General features: G+C 51.1%; 1 long non-coding RNA gene across 3 annotated transcripts in view; it reads left to right on the forward strand.

The window, feature by feature from the left end:
- LOC140389314 (uncharacterized) overlaps positions 1–17,446 on the forward strand; it is a 144,138-nt gene that overhangs the window by 84,318 nt on the left and 42,374 nt on the right. Inside the window, exon 3 of one of the 3 annotated variants that reach the window (XR_011934339.1) lies at positions 1,575–1,734. The exons of the other annotated variants lie outside the window; for them this stretch is intronic. This is a non-coding gene — a long non-coding RNA (uncharacterized lncRNA). Of the gene's footprint in view, positions 1–1,574; positions 1,735–17,446 lie in introns of those variants that run through there. 3 annotated transcript variants of the gene reach the window in all.

Genomic DNA, 17,446 nt, shown 5'->3' on the forward strand with positions numbered 1-17,446 from the left:
CAATGTTAAAACTCTAGTATGGCAGTCTGTCTTCTCTTGCTCAGTCTGAATTTGAAATTCTACCATGCTGTGATCACTCCTTCCAAGAGGATCCTTAACAACAAGATTATTTACCAACCTTTACAAAGAATACAAAGAGCAATACAGCACAGGAACAGGCCCTTCCGCTCTCCAAGCCTGTACCGGTCATGATACCAATCTTTGCCATACCCTCAACACTTCCTTGTGCCGTATCCCTCTATACCCATCCTATCCATGTTTGTCAAGATGCCTTTTGAACGCCGTTAATGTATCTGCTTCCACAACCTCCCCTGGCAACGTGTTCCAGGCACTCACCACTCTACGCGTAAAAAACCTGCCTCGCACATCTCCTCTAAACCTTTCCCCACAGACCTTAAACCTATGCCCGCTGGTGACTGACCCCTCCACCCTGGGAAAGAGTGCCTGCCCATCCACTCTATCCATGCCCCTCATAATCTTGTAGACCTCTAGCAGATCACCCCTCAACCTCCATCTTTTTAATGAAAACAGTCCGAGTCTATTCAGCCTCTCCACATAGCTAACACCCTCCAGAACAGGCAACATCCTGGTCAACTTCCTCTGCACCCTCTCCAAAGCCTCCACATCATTCTGGTAGTGTGGCGAGCAAAATTGTGCGCAATATTCCAAGTGCGGCGTTACCAAGGTTCTATACAACTGTAGTATGACTTGCCAGTTTTTATACTCGATGCCCCGTCCAATGAAGGTAAGCATCGTATGCTTTCTTGACTACCTTGTCCACCTGCGTTGCCACATTCAAAGATCTGTGGACCTGCTCGCCCAGATCCCTCTGACTTTCTATATTCCTAAGAGTTTTACCATTTACGGTATAATCCTTCTTCGCTACTTAATACTTAATCTAGAATAGCCTGCTCCCTGGTTGGCTCCATAACATATTGTTCTAAGAAATAATCCCTCATGCACTCTATGAAATCTCCCTCAAGGCTACATTTCCAATTTGATTAATCCAGTCAATGTGCATATTAAAATCACCCATGATTACCGTTGTTGCCTTCTCACAAGTCCTCATTATTTCTTGGCTTACAACATTAATGACATGGTTTTACTGCCTGAATCAGTGGTAGAGGGGGTGTGGGGGTACTCTTCCATTATTACCAGAATGGGTGTCCAAAGTCAAGGTGGTTTGCTGCGTCTTCCACAACCTTGCTGCCATGAAACATCTGCAGGCCTCCATGGGTATGAGATGGAGGGAGGAGGAGGTGGAGCTGAAAGCAGAGAGGAGGCATCCAGTCCCCTTTTCTCTGGACAGGCTATCCCTGGGAGGCTGCATGCTCAGATATTTTCTCATCATCACAGTTGATTCATATATTCTCCACTTTAAATCTATCTGTTGCATACCATCATTGTGTCCTCTTGACCAAATTTCAGAAATTAAAGTCACCAAATTAAAAAAATCCACATCTTTTTCCAACAATACATTCAATAATTGATACAAAACTGAATTGTTTACACTTAAGCATCTCCTTAATGCCTGTCTCGTGGCTCGCTGTACCTGATCTTGTGTTCTTTTTTAGTGCTACCCTGTGGCCACAGCATGGCTGGTGGATGGCTCCTGAATTTCACAGAACAGACTGCAGATGGAGGAACATGAACAAAAATAACTAAATTTACCACAAGACCATCAAATGAAGAGATTTGTATTTTTTCTATCACATAAATCAGACTTAAGCATAAATTAACAGTCAAATTTTATTTCAAATAAAAGGTACATTTCACTTTAAATACTCGAGGTAACAAAGATACATCTTACAAAACCACAAGCACTCGCATTATTCCTTACAGACGAGTGGCAGAGCTCCAAAGTTCTCTTCAACTCGACCTCTGGCACATCTCTCACTTTCCCTGTCAATCGATCGAGTCACATTCACCAGTAGCTGTCTTCCATCTAAGGTCACCAGGGATGATCATCACCCGAAAAGTGCATGCCTGGAGATTGGATTGGATTTGTTTATTGTCACGTGTACTGAGGTACAGTGAAAAGTATTGTTCTGCGTACAGTTAAGACAGATCATTTCATACATGAAAAGAAAGTACATAGGGCAAACATAAAATACACAATGTAAATACATAGACACAGGCATCAAATGAAGCCTACAGGAGTGTTATACTACTCAGTAGAGAAGATATGTGAGGAGATCAGATCAGTCCATAAGAAGGTGGTTTAGGAGTCTGGTAACAGTGGGGAAGAAGCAGTTTTTGAATAAGTTAGTGCGTGTTCTCAGACTTTTATATCTCCTGCCTGATGGAAGAACTTGGAAGAGCGAATAAGCCGGTTGGGAGGGGTCTTTGATTATGCTGCCTGCTTTCCCCAGGCAGCGGGAGGTGAAATCAGAATCAATGGATGGGAGGTGGGTTGGTGTGATGGACTGGGCGGTGTTCATGGCTCTCTGTAGTTTCTTACTGCCTTGGGCTGAGCAGTTGCCATACCAGGCTGTGATGCAGCCTGATGGGATGCTTTCTATGGTGCATCTGTAAAAGTTGGCAAGTGTCAATGTGGACATGCCGAATTTCCTTAGTTTCCTGAGAAAGTATAGGCGCTGTTGTGCTTTCTTGGTAGTAGCGTCGATGTGGGTGACCAGGATTGTTGGTGATGTGCACACCTCGGAATTTGAAGCTGTCAACCATTTCCACCTCAGCCCATTGATGCAGACAGGGGTGCGTATGATACTTTGCTTCCTGAAGTCAATGACCAGCTCTTTAGTTTTGCTGACATTGAGGGAGAGATTGTTGTCATTGCACCACTCCACTAGGTTCTCTACCTCCCTCCTGTATTCTGAATCATCGTTGTTTGTGATCCGACCCACTACAGTATGTCATCAGCAAACCTGTAGATGGAGTTGGAGCCAACTTTTGCCACACAGTCGTGTGTGTACAGGGAGTAGAGTAGGGGGCAAAGTACGCAGCCTTGCGGAGCCCCGGTATTGAGGACTATTGTGGAGGAGGTGTTGTTGTTTATTCTTACTGATTGTGGTCTATGGGTCAGAAAGTCAAGGATCCAGTTGCAGAGTGAGGAGCCAAGTGCTCGGTTTTGGAGCTTTGATATGAGCTTGTCTGGAATTATGGTGTTGAAGGCGGAGCTCCAGTCAATAAATAGGAGTCGGATGTAGGAGTCCTTGCTGTCGAGATGCTCCAGGTATGAGTGTAAGGCCAGGGAGATGGGGGCTGCTGTGGACTGATTGTGGTGGTATGCAAATTGCAGTGGATCAAGGCATTCTGGGAGTATGGAGGTGATGTGCCTCATGACCAACCTCTCGAAGCACTTCATTACAATCGATGTCAAGGGCACCGGACGATAGTCTTTGAGGCATGTTGCCTTGTTTTTCTTTGGCACCGTTATGATGGCGGTCCTTTTGAAGCAGGTGGGAACCTTGGAAAGGAGTAGGAAGAGGTTGAAGATGTCCACAAACACTTCTGCCAGCTGGTCCGCGCAGGATCTGAGTGCACAACCAGGATCCCGTCCGGACCCGTCACCTTCCGAGGGTTCACTTTCAAGAAGGCCGATCTGACTTTGGAAGCTGTGACTGTGGCTTTGGGTGTGTCCGGGGCTGCTGGGGCAGTTGACAGCAGTTTGGTGGTTTCCTGCTCGAACCGAGCTTAGAATGCATTGAGTTTATCGGGGCGGGTGCGCTGATGCCAGAGATTCTGCTCAGCTTCGCTTCGTAACCCGTTATGTTGTTTAAGCCTTGCCACAACCAACAAGAGTCCATGACGTTAGTCTGTGACTCCAGCTTGGCCTGATATTATCTCTTGGCATCCCTGATGACATTGCGGTGGTTGTACCTGGATTTCCTGGATAGGTTGGGATCGCCTGGTTTGAACGCCTCAGACCTGTCCTTCATTAGGGAGTCAATCACCCAATTAAACCATGGTTTCCGGTTGGGGATCGTACATTGAGGCACGATCAATTGGACAAGGACGATAATTGAATCCAACTGAGGCTTTATTGCTATCAGATGTGTGGCCTCCCACAGCAGCTGGCGAAATGGCTGCTGGCTGGAGGACATGCATATTTATACCCCGCCTCCTGGGTGGAGCTAGCATGCAGGGACTCCCGGCGAACCTGTAGTGCAGGTCCTACCGTACATCACCTAATACAGGTGCAACAGTGGTTTACCACATTCACCCCCTGTTAAAAATTGAGTCCGGCGGGGGTGGTAGGTAACTATATACAACAATGAGTTAATATTTACAAGATTTGAGCAAACAAATGTCCTTTGATGTCCGGTGGACCGGTCAGAAGTTTAGATGTTCCTCTGGGAGCGACGCAGTGGTGTCGGCGATGTTGGTGCTGATCTGGTCGATGGTGACTCCGGGAGCGTGCCGAAATCCTCTTCATCGTCGGGCGTGGGCAGGGGGGGACGGATCGTCCTGAGGGGGTGCTGTTGGGAGCGATGGGAGAGGGGAGGGAGGCGCCGGGGGCGGAGGGGGTGTGGGGGTGGAACCTGCTGGTGCCAGGTCCCTGAGGGAGACAGTATCCTGGCTGCCGTCGGGGAACGCCATGTAGGAGTACTGGGGTTTGCGTGGAGCAAGTGCACCCTCTCCACCAACGGGTCCGCCTTGTGGAGTTGGACATGCTTACAGAGAAGCACGGTTCCCGGATCTGCGAGCCAAGTAGGGAGCGACACCCCGGATATGGACTTCCTGGGGAAGGCAAAAAGACGTTCATGGGCTGTCACTGTGGATGAAGGCGGGGAAACCGAACAGAGTGAAGATTGTGTTGAGGGTTTTAATGACAGTGGCAGACGTCATGTCGGGGCATGGGATGGCAAAGGGGAATCTGGAGTATTCGTAGATCACACTGAGACAATGTGTGTGATGGTCGATGGAGGGGAGGGGGTCTTTGAAATCCACGCTGAGGCGTTCAAAGGGGTGGGAGGCCTTCACCAGGCGCGCGTGGTCCGGCCGGTAGAAGTGCGGCTTGCACTCCGCACAGACCTGGCAGTCCCTGGTGACTGTCCTTACTTCCTCAACATAGTAGGGCAGAATTTGGGCCTTAATGAAGTGGTACAACCGTGTGACTCCTGGGTGACAAAGGCTGTCGTGCAGGGCCCTGAGTCGGTCTACCTGTGCGGTGGCACATGTACCTCATGATAGGGCGTCTGGAGGTTCGTGAGTTTGCTGGGGCGATACATAATCTCGTAATTATAGGTGGAGAGCTCGATTCTCCACCGCAAGATTTTATCATTTTTGATCTTGCCCTGCTGTGTGTTGTTGAACATGAAGGCTACCGAACATTGGTCAGTGAGGAGAGTGAATCTCCTGCTGGCCTGGTAATGCCTCCAATGCTGAACAGCTTCAACGATAGCTTGGGACTCCTTTTTGATGGATGAGTGCCGAATGTCTGAGGCATGAAGGGTGCGGGAAAAGAATGCCACGCGCCTGCCTGCCTGATTGAGGGTGGCGGCAAGGGCGACATCTGATGCGTCGCTTTCTACTTGGAAGGGCAGTGTCTCATCTACAGCGTGCACTTTGGCCTTGGCAATATCAGCTCTGATCCGGGCGAAGGTCTGTTGGGCCTCGGCCGTCAGGGGAAACTGGGTGGACTCTATGAGTGGGCGGGCCTTGTCCGCATAGTTTGGACCCACTGAGCGTAGTACGAAAAGAACCCCAGGCAGGTTTGTGCTGAACACGCACTTCTCCTTGTTGTAAGTGAGGTTTAGGAGAGTAGCGGTGTGGAGAAATTTAGCAAGGTTGGCGTCGTGGTGCTGCTGATCATGGCCGCAGATGGTGACATTGTCTAGGTACGGAAAGGTGGCCCGCAACACGTACCGGTCGACCATTCGGTCCATCTCCCTTTGGAAGACCGAGACTCCGTTTGTGACGCCGAAGGGGACCCTAAGGAAGTGGTATAGGCGGCCGTCTGCCTCGAAGGCGGTGTATGGACGGTCCGATTTACGGATGGGCTGCTGGTGGTAGGCGGATATTAGGTCTACCGTTGAGAAGACCCGGGACTGCGCAATCTGGTTAACCATGTCAGATATGCGTGGGAGGGGGTACGCGTCGGGCTGCGGGTACCAGTTGATGGTCTGGCTGTAGTCCACAACCATTCGGTGTTTCTCCCCAGTTTTAACTACTACCATTTGAGCTCTCCAAGGGCTGTTGCTGGCCTCGATGATGCCTTCCGGAAGCAGCCGCTGGACTTCGGACCTGATGGAGGTCTTGTCCTGGATGCTGTACCGTCTGCTCCTGGTGGCGACGGGTTTGCAATCTGGAGTTAGATTGGCAAAGAGGGCAGGTGGGTCGACCTTTAGGGTCGCGAGGCCGCGCACAGTAAGGGGTGGTAAGGGCCCGCCGAATTTCAGAGTTAGGCTCTGGAGGTTGCACTGGAAGTCCAGGCCGAGGATTATGTCATGATATTCAAGTGAACATCACAGCACATGCATACATACATAATGATGGACAGATCAACGGATCAATTAGCACACACAACACGACAGCCAATCACAGACAAGAGCATACACAGTACAAAACAAGGAACATGACACTTCCTGGGCAGTCCAGCAGGAGACAGCTCAGGGCACAGACCTCATTGCCAGCCATTCAGACAGTCACCATGTGCTGAGTACCAGAGTTAACTATGTCAATAGTTAAATGAAATAAAACTGCGTTGTACCATTCGCAACCGTGTTGGTTCGTCTGTGTCTCAGAGTACCCAACACATCATGGTACCAGAAGTGAATTAATACCGACCCACAAATCTGCCATCCTGCGCCATGGACACCGTCAACACACCGCAGCCGTTGCAAGTCGCTGGGAACCTTGCTGTAAATTTGACTTTGTTCAAACGGCGTTTCGAACTCTTTCTGGAAGCCAATGAAAAAGAGAGCGCCTCGGACAAAAGAAAGATCGCCATCCTCCTCACCACCGCAGGGCAGCACGCCATCCATGTCTACAACTCCCTGGTGTTCGCGGAAGGCGAGGACAAATCTAAATACAAGACGGTCCTCCTCAAGCTCGACCAACACTTCAACGTTGAGGTCAACGAGAGCTTTGAGAGGTATGTCTTCCAGCAGCGCCTGCAAGGTAAGGATGAGCTCTTTCAATTATTCCTGACGCATCTCCGCATACTCGCGCAGTCCTGCGGTTACGACACCACCTCAGAGTCCATGATCCGGGACCAGATCGTTTTTGGGGTCGCCTCGGCCACCCTACGCCAGCAGCTTTTAAAAATAAAAGGCCTAAACTTATCCTCTGCAATCGAAGCCTGTGTCCTGCACGAGAACGCGACTAGCCGCTATGCTCAATTTCAGGCGACCGAATCGGAGCGGAGGGGGTCCTACGCGACCGGACCAGCGAGCCAGGTGCCCCACGAGGCCGAACGGGTCCAGGCGATCGAGTTCCTCCCGGCCCGGACAAGGGCGGCCGTTTCGCGCGCTTTTCGAGGCCTCCCGCGCTTGTGCACGCCAAAACCTACGGCAACACTGAAGGACGTGATGCGCAGGCGCGCTCGACGCAAGACCGAACTGCGCATGTGCAGTGGCGCAACGAATGACATGACGTCACGACGTGCGGCAACTGTGGAGCTGCACATTTAAAGCGGCAATGTCCCGCAAGAACCCGACATTGCCTACGCTGTGGCAAGGTGGGCCACTACGCTGCTTACTGTCGAGCAGCTCAACCTGTCGATCTTCCACATCTCCAACAACCTCACAGGGACGTGCGCACCATTCAGCCTCCCCATTACGAATCGGGCCCAGACGACATCCAGACCGGTGACACAGATGACCGAGGCGCCTTCCGGGTTGCGGTCATTGATGGGAACTGAGCCAACACGATCAATTCGGGTGATGAATGGTGTGCCACCCTGACGGTCAACCGATCGCCGATCACTTTCCGCCTGGACACTGGCGCCTCCGCCAACCTCATAGCATGGTCAGCCTTCTACGCCATGAAGGTCAGACCACCAGTCCGGCCGTCCCGGCGCAAGATGGTCGACTACAACGGGAACGTTATCCCGGCTATGGGATCCTGCCAGCTCCAGGTGACACACAACACACACACGGCCACACTCTCGTTCGAGATAGTCGGCTCATCGAAGGACTCCCTGCTGGGTGCACAGGCATGCAAGGCTCCCCACCTCGTGCAGCGAATCCACTCTTTCTCTCCAGACGGCACATCTGACTTCCCGGATGCAGAGTTCAACGCACAGCTCCAATCGCTCCTCGCCCACAACCAGGAGGCATTCGAGGGCATGGGAACACTGCCATACACCTACCGAATTCGCCTCAAACCGGACGCCATCCCGGTCATTCACGCACCTCGCAGAGTCCCTGCGCCACTCAAAGACTGCCTCAAGCAGCAGCTGCAGGATCTCCAGGACCAAGGGGTCCTATCCAGTGTCACGGAGCCCACGCCGTGGGTCAGCTCCATGGTGTGTGTCAAGAAGCCCTCCCGCGAGCTCTGGTTATGTATTGACCCAAAAGACCTCAATAATAATATCATGAGGGAACATTATCCCATACCCAAACCGGAGGAGATCACGCGCGAAATGGCCCAGGCGAAAATATTTACGCAACTGGATGCCTCTAAGTCCTTTTGGCAGATCCAACTGGATCAGTCCAGCCGAAAGCTGTGCACCTTCAATACCCCTTTCGGCAGGTTCTGCTACAATCGGATGCCATTTGGCATCATCCGGCATCCGAGGTCTTTCAGAGGATCATGGAGCAGATGATGGAAGGCATCAAAGGGGTGCGCGTATATGTGGACGACGTCATCATCTGGTCCACCACACCACAGGAGCACATATATCGTCTCCAATGCGTTTTTGCCCGCATACGGGAAAATGGCCTGCGCCTCAACCGAGCCAAGTGTTCCTTTGGCCAAACCGAGCTGAAGTTCCTGGGGGACCATATTTCCAGGTCAGGGGTCTGTCCGGATGCAGACAAGGTGAGCGCCATCACAGCCATGTCGCAGCCGGCAGACAAGAAAGCAGTGCTACACTTCCTTGGCATGGTCAACTTCCTGGGGAAGTTCATTCCCAACCTTGCCTCCCACACGACAGCTCTGCGCCACCTCGTCAAAAAGTCCACAGAGTTCCAGTGGCAACACACACGCCAGCAGGAATGGGAGGAGCTCAAACTCAAACTCACCACTGCACCGGTATTGGCGGTCCAGCATTGGGGCAGTGCTCCTGCATCGGGATGACACGGCGTCATGGGCCCCGGTCGCCTATGCCTCGCGGGCCATGACCCCCACAGAACAGCGCTACGCGCAGATCGAAAAGGAGTGCCTGGGCTTGCTAACCGGTTTGGACAAGTTCCATGATTATGTATCTGGTCTTCCCCGGTTCACTGTTGAAACTGACCACCGCCCCCTGGTCAGCATCATAAGCAAGGACCTGAACGAGATGACCCCTCGCCTCCAGCGCATCCTACTTAAACTCAGGAGGTACGACTTCCAATTGGTCTACACCCCAGGGAAGGAACTCATCATTGCGGATGCCCTATCCAGAGCAGTGAGCACGCCGCCAGATGCGAAGGGGTTCGTATGTCAGGTCGAGGCACAGGTGGCCTTCACATTGGCAAATCTGCCAGCTGACGACTCCAGTCTGGCCTGTATTCGCCGAGAGACTGCGGCCGACCCCCTTCTACAACGTGTGATGCGCCACATGACGGGAGGGTGGCTCAAAGGGCAGTGCCCGCAGTTCTACAATGTCCGAGACGACCTAGCCATCATTGATGGTGTCCTTCTGAAGCTTGTGATTCCGCACAGCATGCACAAGCTGGTTCTTGACCAACTACACGAAGGCCACCTGGGGGTCGAGAAGTGCAGACGGAGGGCCCGAGAGGCGGTATACTGGCCGGGCATCAGTGACGATATTGCCAACATGGTGCTCAACTGTCCCACCTGCCTAAGGTTTCAGCCGGCGCAACCTCCTGAAACGCTTCTGCCCCATGAGCTGGTGACGTCCCCCTGGGCGAAGGTGGGTGTGGACCTATTTCACGCGCTCGGCAGGGACTATGTCATCGTCGTTGACTACTTCTCAAACTACCCAGAAGTCATACGCCTGCACGATTTGACATCGTCTGCTGTCATAAGGGCTTGCAAAGAAACCTTCACTCGCCATGGCATTCTGATGACTGTCATGTCGGACAATGGGCCCTGTTTCGCCAGCCAGGAATGGTCATTGTTTGCTGCCTCGTATGGCTTTACACACGTGACGTCTAGCCCTCTGCACCCCCAGTCCAATGGAAAGGCGGAGAAGGGCGTTCACATTGTCAAGCGGCTCCTCTGCAAGGCTGCTGCTGCCGGATCGGATTTCTGCCTCGCCCTGCTGGCCTATCGCTCGGCCCCACTAGCCACTGGTCTCTCACCAGCCCAGCTGCTGATGGGTCGTGCCCTCAGGACCACTGTGCCTTCCATCCTGGCACCCACAATAGACCATGCTCCGGTACTGCACAGGATGCAACTGCAGCGCGGTCGCCAGAAGAGGTCATATGACACACGGGCAACTGATCTTCCCGCCCTGGCCCTTGGAGACAAAGTTCGCATCCACCTACCAGAAGGTGGCTGGTCAGCACCTGCCGAAGTTCTCCGACGCGTGGCTCCCTGCTCGTTCCTGGTTCGCATGCCTGATGGATCCGTGAGTAGGCGCAATCGCCGGGCTCTTCGCCTACTTCCACGCTTGCTACGAGACCTTACACTGACACCGTGCCCTCCTGTGGTTCCTGATAGCGACTTTGTGGAGCTGCCTGCTACCATGCCCCCTCCGTCGTCACCCGTGGCCAGGCCAGCACCTCAGCCGGTGGTTCCAGACCTACCCTTGAGGCGGTCAACCCGAATTCATCGCCCACCTACTAGACTGGACGTATGAGACTGTTTACATGTTGAACTCATGCAACCACTGTGTTAACATGTTTACGTTCTTATCATTACAGGAATTTGTTTTATCGTTCCACATTTCCCCGTTCTTTGTTATGGTACAACCTCGTTATTATGTCACACCCGACATCACCCCTTGTATATAGTTAAGCCCCATGTACATGCTGTAAATATTACACACACACACATTTAGCTGCACTCAGTACACATCTCTATTTATAACCACGTAGGCACATCATCTTGTAAAAAAAGGGGGATGTCATGATATGCAAGTGAACATCACAGCACATACATACATACGTAATGATGGACAGATCAACGGACCAATTAGCACACACAACACGACAGCCAATCACAGACAAGAGCATACACAGTACAAAACAAGGAACACGACACTTCCTGGGCAGTCCAGCAGGAGACGGCTCAGGGCACAGACCTCATTGCCAGCCACTCAGACAGTCACCATGTGCTGAGTACCAGAGTTTACTATGTCAATAGTTAAATGAAATAAAACTACGTTGTACCATTCGCAACCGTGTTGGTTCGTCTGTGTCTCAGAGTACCCAACACATCAGATTAGTGCAGCGCAGAGGTAGGGAGGACGTAGAGGCGGAAGCCGCTGAATTCTACGCCCTGGACCGTGAGCGTGACCGTACAGTGCCCACGGATCGCTACTCAATGGGATCCGGAGGCCAGGGAGATTTTTTGGTTGGCGGGGTGTATCGTGAGGGAGCAGCACCTTACCATATCCGTGTGTATGAAGCTATTGGTGCTCCCGGAGTCCAGCAGGCAGGAGGTTACATGTCCGTCGACTTTCACGCTGGTGGATGCGTTGGTCAGGTTATGCGGATGAGACTGGTCGATTGACATGGAGGCGAGTCTTGGTTGGTCGTCCGGTAATGGGGCGGCTGGTGAGCCTGGGTCCTGGAACGCTGGTGGTGCCAATGTGCTGAGGGGTGGACAAGATGGCAGCGCCCGAAGATCTTGAGGGTTACAAAATGGCGGCGCCCATGGAACGCACGTTGCGGGAGTGGAACAAGATGGCGGCACGCATGAAACACACGTGTTGTGCGGAGGGGAAGATGGCGGCGCCCCCTGGCCGCACGCGGTCTGAGGGGGGATGGCGGCACCCATTGTCCGTGACCGAGGGATGTGGGGGCGATAGCGGGTACTGAGCGGTCCTAGCACACCGCGGCGAAGTGGCCCTTCTTCCCGTAGGCTTCACAAAGTGCAGTGCGGGCTGGGCAGCGTTGGCGGGGGTGCTTCTGTGGGCTGCAAAAATAGCATCAGGTGCCCCCGGGGTTCGCTGGCTGGCGTGCAGCGCAGGCGTATTGGTAGGGCAGCGCCCCGGCTGGGGCGGCTGTCTGTGGCGTCCACGAAGCGTAGGAGGGGTGGGCCGCGTGGCTGGGAGTGCAGGACTGGACGTTGCGCAGGGCGACCGAGGTCGCGCGTGGCCCCTTCTAGGAGCCGATGGCGTATGAGATCTGACCCAATTCCAGTCACAAAAGCGTCCCGCATAAGTAGGCCTGAGTATTCCGTGGCCGTAGCGGCCTTACAGCCACAGTCCCGGACTAGTGGGATTAGGGCCCGCCAGAAGTCTTCTATGGACTCACCAGGGAGTTGAGAGCGAGTGGCGAAGAGCGTGTTCGTTTTCTGTGGGTAGTTGTCCTTGAGTAGAGTTATGGCTTCGCCGTAATTTGGTGCGTCCTGGATTAACGGAAAGACATTGGAGCTCAACCTGGAATATAAAATCTGAATCTTCTGAGCCTCCGGGACAGGGGTTGGTGCCGCGTTGATATACGCTTCGAAGCAAGCTAGCCAGTGTTGGAAGTCCTTTCTGGCATCGCTTGAGTGAGGATCCAGCTGCAGGCGATCCGGTTTGATACGGAGGTCCATCCTTAGAAACTGATAGCAATAAATTGAGGCACGATCAATTGGGCAAAGACGATAGTTGAATCCAACTGAAGCTTTATTGCTATCAGATGTGTGGCCTCCCACAGCAGCTGGGAAAATGGCTGCTGGCTGGAGGACATGCATATTTATACAGGCAGGGACTACCGGCGAACCTGTAGTACAGGTCCGACCGTACATCACCTAATACAGGTGCAACAGTGGTTTACCACATACGTACTACTTTCTTTGGCACGCAGTCGTCTACACATTTGCTGATAAAGTCTGTGACGGTGGTGGCATACTTGTTTAGGTTGGTCACTGAGTTCTTAAATATGGACCAGTCCACTGACTCCAAGCAGTCATGTAGGAGCTCTTCCGTTGCCTCGGACCAGCACTGCATGACCTTCTTAACCAGATTCTCCCACTTAAGTTTCTGCTTGGATGCCGGGAGAAAGATGTCCGATTTTCCGAAGCACGGTAGGGGATGGATTGGTAGGCCTTGATTTTTGTGTAGCAGTGGTCAAGAGTGTTGGCGCCCCTGGTCAGGCAGTAGATCTGTTGGTGGAATTTTGGTAGTACACTCATGAGGCTGGCCTGATTGAAGGCCCCAGCCACGATGAACAAGGCCTCCTGGTGTTCTGTTTCATTGTTATTTATTGCTGTGTACAGTTCATCCAGCACTTTCTTCACTTCTGTCTGGGTGGGATGTAGACCACTGTGATAATGACAGAAGTGAACTGTGATAATGACTGAAGGTAGTACGGACGGCACTTCACAGTCAGGTATCCCAGGTCCGGGGAGCAGGAGGTCGCGAGGGTCACCACATCCGAGCACCTGGAGTAGTTGATGAGGTGGCAAACCCCTCCACCCTTTCCTTTACCTGGTGATGCCGTGCAGTCCATCCGGTGTATTAAGAAGCCTTCAGGTTGTATGACACAGTCTAGTGAGGCAGGTGTGAGCCATGTCTGTGTGAAATGCACCAGTCTGTTATTTCGCTCTGAGAAGTAAGTCCAGCGTTAAGTTCGTCCAGCTTGTTTTCGATCGGTAGGACATTTGCCAGGAGGATGCTGAGGAGAGGAGACTTTAAACCACGTTGATTTAGTCTTACCTGCAGATCGCCGTGATTACCTCGCTTCCTCGGTTGGCAGGTGCTTCTGGATGCTCCCGGGATCCGATGTGAGAAGTCTGACATTGTGGAAGGGTGATGGTTATGTCTGGCGGGATCACATCTGGCAGGACCCCGGGCATTGGTTGCGATTTACGGGTTGCTGGGGGGGGGGATGTTTGCAATCCGGTTTGGCCCCAGTATTCTGCAAGGATGGATCTTACCTGCGGCGCGTTCGGGATCCTTGCGTGGGGTCTCCGCCATTTAGGCAGTCTTTAATTTGGGTTTGGGTCACAGGCAGGGGCTTCCTGGGTCAGGTTGGGTTAGGTCACATGTTATGTTCCAGCATTGGTGGTCTGGTCAGGTGCTCCTGAAATCGGGTCTTGGAGTAGGCCTGGTCGAGCCTCCACGTGGCTTCTTCCTTCCATCCTCTGAATAGGCCGGGTCGGGCGCTCCGGCAGCTTGAATGGGTGGTCCGGGAGCTGCCATCAGTTCTCAGGCTGGGTAAGACTCTCCAAGGTCTGGGTCGGGTCCCTATCGAGGCCGGGTGGGACTTCCAGTTTGAGCCTCTTCAACTTCCAGGTCGGGTCGTTGGAGGAGTCCTGCCGGGTCAGGTAGGTCGGGTCATCTGATCCCGTCCACAGGCCTCTGAGGATTTTCAAACCTGCAAGAGAACATATAAGAGAAAGGTTAGTGTTAGTGTTAGAATTAAGAGATTAGTATGGTTATAGGAGATGTAAAAAGAGGATCCGTGTGATAGAGCTCGCAGAGAGACGCCACGCTCCGATGCCATCTTGTAATGAACTCCCTTAGCAAAGTTTTCAATCGTCTTGCTGGCACAGATTCCTCAGAGACTGATTGATCCCACTCTTTAATAAACCCTATTAAACAATCTGGTCACCTCTGGCAAAACTAAAGCAGCAGTAGTAAATTTCTTCAATTCACAGTCCCTGCTCTAACCCTGTCTTCTGATTTCTATCCTGTTTAACCATATTACATACACAAGGCTCCTTGTAAATATGATTTCTCTGTTTTCCCCTGTCGGTTAAGAATCCTGCTGCTGTTAGATGCAAGGGTATTCCAAAACACAGAAGGTAACTTGGAACGCTGGCTCTTGGTGTGTATTTTCAATTTGAAAAGGAATGAAATGCAAACCAGTACAGTCTTGTTGTCATCACTTAATAAGGAATAATAAAAATAATCTTTCATTGTCACAAGTATTACAGGCCAGTTAGTCTTACTTCGGTGGTAGGCAAAGTAATGGAAAGGGTACTGAAGGATAGGATTTCTGAGCATCTGGAAAGACACTGCTTGATTAGGGATAGTCAGCACGGATTTGTGAGGGGTAGGTCTTGCCTTACAAATCTTATTGAATTCTTTGAGGAGGTGACCAAGCATGTGGATGAAGGTAAAGCAGTGGATGTAGTGTACATGGATTTTAGTAAGGCATTTGATAAAGTTCCCCATGGTAGGCTTATGCAGAAAGTAAGGAGGCATGGGATAGTGGGAAATTTGGCCAGTTGGATAACGAACTGGCTAACCGATAGAAGTCAGAGAGTGGTGGTGGATGGCAAATATTCAGCCTGGATCCCAGTTACCAGTGGCGTACCGCAGGGATCAGTTCTGGGTCCTCTGCTGTTTGTGATTTTCATTAATGACTTGGATGAGGGAGTTGAAGGGTGGGTCAGTAAATTTGCAGACGATACGAAGATTGGTGGAGTTGTGGATAGTAAGGAGGGCTGTTGTCGGCTGCAAAGAGACATAGATAGGATGCAGAGCTGGGCTGAGAAGTGGCAGATGGAGTTTAACCCTGAAAAGTGTGAGGTTGTCCATTTTGGAAGGACAAATATGAATGCGGAATATAGGGTTAACGGTAGAGTTCTTGGCAATGTGGAGGAGCAGAGAGATCTTGGGGTCGATGTTCATACATCTTTGAAAGTTGCCACTCAAGTGGATAGAGCTGTGAAGAAGGCCTATGGTGTGCTCGCGTTCATTAACAGAGGGATTGAATTTAAGAGCCGTGAGGTGATGATGCAGCTGTACAAAACTTTGGTAAGGCCACATTTGGAGTACTGTGTACAGTTCTGGTCGCCTCATTTTAGGAAGGATGTGGAAACTCTGGAAAAGGTGCAAAGAAGATTTACCAGGATGTTGCCTGGAATGGAGAGTAGGTCTTACGAGGAAAGGTTGAGGGTGCTAGGCCTTTTCTCATTAGAGCGGAGAAGGATGAGGGGCGACTTGATAGAGGTTTATAAGATGATCAGGGGAATAGATAGAGTAGACAGTCAGAGACTTTTTCCCCGGGTGGAACACACCATTACAAGGGGACATAAATTTAAGGTGAAAGGTGGAAGATATAGGAGGGATATCAGAGGTAGGTTCTTTACCCAGAGAGTAGTGGGGGCATGGAATGCACTGCCTGTGGAAGTAGTTGAGTCGGAAACATTAGGGACCTTCAAGCAGCTATTGGATAGGCACATGGATGACGGTAAAATGATATAGTGTAGATTTATTTGTTCTTAAGGGCAGCACGGTAGCATTGTGGATAGCGCAATTGCTTCACAGCTCCATGGTCCCAAGTTCGATTCCGGCTTGGGTCATTGTCTGTGCGGAGTCTGCACGTCCTCCCCGTGTCTGCGTGGGTTTCCTCCGGGTGCTCCGGTTTCCTCCCACAGTCCAAAGATGTGCGGGTTAGGTGAATTGGCCAATGATAAATTGCCCTTAATGTCCAAATTGCCCTTGGTGTTGGGTGGAGGTGTTGAGTTTGGGTATGGTGCTCTTTCCAAGAGCCGGTGCAGACTCAAAGGGCCGAATGGCCTCCTTCTGCACTGTAAATTCAATGATAATCTATGATTAATCTAGGACAAAGGTTCGGCACAACATCGTGGGCCGAAGGGCCTGTTCTGTGCTGTATTTTTCTATGTTCTATGAAGTTACTGTGAAAAGCCCCTAATAACCAAATTCCGACTCCTGATCGGGTAAGCTGGTACGGGAATTGAACTCGCGCTGCTGGCCTTGTTCTGCATTACAAACCAGCTGTCTAGCCCACTGAGCTAAAAGGTTTTTAGCATATAGGTACAAATTTTATTCTTCTCTCTCCACTTTGAACTCACCTTTTTTCTATGTTCTATGTTCACCTCTTCTACAGTTCTAATACCTATTTCAATGCAGTAAGAAGTCTTACAACATGAGGTTAAAGTCCAACAGGTTTGTTTCAAAGCTTTCGGAGCACTGCTCGTTCCTCAGGTGAATGAAGAGGTATGTTCCAGAAACATATATATAGACAAAGTAAATGCATTATTGTTCATCCCCTAATCACTTAGGTAAACACTTATTTTCCTGCTGCTACACTAATTCACATATCAAAGAACCCTTTCAAAAAGATGAATTCTTATCAATCCCATTCTTCACTTCATTTATCCAAATTCAATTTTAAATCTTTATTTTACTCAATTCTTGAATTTTCCTTTTACTCCATGTGGTAACACCAGGTATTGCAGTACCTGAGAAGTGAATGACCATTGGCTAGACCGCGGGGTCTACCATTGGATAATGTACATAGATAAT

Source organism: Scyliorhinus torazame, chromosome 14 (genome assembly GCF_047496885.1).
Source record: "Scyliorhinus torazame isolate Kashiwa2021f chromosome 14, sScyTor2.1, whole genome shotgun sequence".
In the NCBI taxonomy this organism is placed as follows: Eukaryota; Metazoa; Chordata; class Chondrichthyes; order Carcharhiniformes; family Scyliorhinidae; genus Scyliorhinus; species Scyliorhinus torazame.